Source organism: Crocuta crocuta, unplaced genomic scaffold (assembly GCF_008692635.1).
Source record: "Crocuta crocuta isolate KB4526 unplaced genomic scaffold, BGI_CrCroc_1.0 scaffold541, whole genome shotgun sequence".
NCBI classification, from domain to species: Eukaryota; Metazoa; Chordata; class Mammalia; order Carnivora; family Hyaenidae; genus Crocuta; species Crocuta crocuta.
The window spans coordinates 274,079-276,087 of record NW_027531901.1 but is presented as its reverse complement, the minus strand read 5'-3'; the positions used below and the strand labels follow the sequence as shown (position 1 = coordinate 276,087).

Here is a 2,009-nt window from a genome sequence, read left to right as displayed (position 1 = left end):
AGAGGCCCCCGGACGGGTTCCGGGAGCACAGGAAGCGGGCCTCCCGCATGGCTTGGGTGTAGGATGGGAACTAAGAGGGGATTTTCTCACTTTGGCCCGAGCAGCAAGGACCATCGGTGGAACTCTGTGTAGACGGCCCTAAGAATCCCCTAAAAGTGACGGCGAGGGGATATAGTAGGAATCAGAGGGTGAGGGCTGCGGGTCGGGAGGGAAGCATCGCAGGTTTATTGGTCTGAGGGTGAAAGGTAGTAACATCTCTTTCTTACCTTTTCTATTTTGCTTTCTGAATTAAATGCTACATTGCTGAAATGGCAGTTGCAGGGGCTCCTGGGTGGCTCAGTCAGTTGAGCGTCTGACTCTTGATTTCAGCTCAGGTTATGATCTTGCAGTTCGTGAGATCGAGCCCTGCATCAGGCTCTGCACAAACAGTGCGGAGCCTGCGTGGAATCCTCCTTCTCCCTCTCTCTCTGCCCCTCCCCCACTCATGCGCACATGTGCGCATTCTCTCTCTCTCAAAATAAATAAAATAAACATTGAGGTAGATAGGCAGGCAGGCAGACAGCAGCTGCAGACACTAGGGTGGGCAGCCTTGCTCCCGACCAGAAAGCTCTGGACACTGGCGAGTGCCCCTGCCTACGGCTCTCTGGTCCTGGAGCGAGAGCAGAGCAGAAGTCAGAGAACTGGGCTCATGGGCCAGAGTTTGGATTTAATCCACCATGTGATGGGACGCCACAGAGTCAGGATGACAGGGCTTGTTTGTTTGTTTTAGGTTTGTTTATTTTTGAGAGAGAGAGACAGACGGTGAGTGGGGGAGGTGCAGATTGAGAGGGAGACACAGAATCCGAAGCAGCTCCAGGCTCTGAGCTGCCAGCACGGAGCCCGACGCGGGGCTCGAACTCACGAACTGTGAGATCATGACCTGAGCCGAAGTCAGATGCTCACCAACTGAGCCCCCCAGGCGCCCCTGACAGGGTTTGACTTTGAAAGACTCCTCAGGCTGGTGTGCAGAAAACACAGGGTGGGGGCTGAGAACAGATGCAGACTGAGGTGATGGGAATGTTCTCAAGCCAGAGAGGCCGTGGCCACACAGCACTGTGAATGTAGTAAATTCCACTGGGTTGTTTGTGTCATTACGGTCAAAGGAAGGGTGCCTGGGGGGCTCAATCAGCTCAACATTGACTCCTGATTTCGGCCAAGGTCATGATTTCACAGTTCAGTTAGTGGGACTGAGCCCAGCATCAGGCTCTGCACTGACAGCACAGAGCCTGCTTGGGATTCTCTCTCCCCTCTCTCTCTGCCCCTCCTCCCAATCACGCTCTCTCTCAAAATAAACTTTTAAAAAATGGTCAATTTCATGTTATGTATATTTTACTACAAAAAAAAAAAAAAAAAAGCATCTCCAGGTGATGAGCATGGCTTTTCCAGAAGGTGATGGTGGTGGGGAATAAAAACTGTCACATTTGGGATATGCTTTGGAGGTTAAAATAATAGGACTGCAGATGAATTCTAAATTAAAAGTACTCTGGTGTTTGGGCCCGAGCGACCGCATGGATGACTGGGCCGCTTCCAGGACCTGGTACGGAACTTTGCACACGGCACATGATCAAAATGATGCTTGAGAAATGAGGAGCTAATGTGAAGGGTAAACTCAAAGTAGGTAAGAATCACTTAAGAACAGTCCCAAAAGATGTGCCATCAGCCAAAGATCACGGTCCAAGTCTATGGTCCTTCGGGATTTGGGCGAGGAGCTGGCTGAGTCATGTAGAAAACCCTAAGATCTCTCCACCTCGGAGACAGGAGTGATGGGCGGTAACGCCTCCTACACCCTCCTCACCACCAACGAGACACAAACGTGACTGAGCAACCCCTTGAGTCAGTCCCTTCCACGGGTCTCCTTAGAGACACTGTCCCAACAGGCGTGGCCTCCAGATGAGCCCGCCCACCCTCCCCCAGTGCCCTCTGGCGGCAGGTGCCCTCCCCAGGTTCAGCGGGCTTCCTGGACGTGACTG

General features: G+C 52.5%; 1 protein-coding gene across 1 annotated transcript in view; it reads right to left on the bottom strand.

The window, feature by feature from the left end:
- ITGA9 (integrin subunit alpha 9) overlaps positions 1–2,009 on the bottom strand; it is a 324,287-nt gene that overhangs the window by 286,568 nt on the left and 35,710 nt on the right. The gene's annotated exons all lie outside the window — the stretch shown is intronic.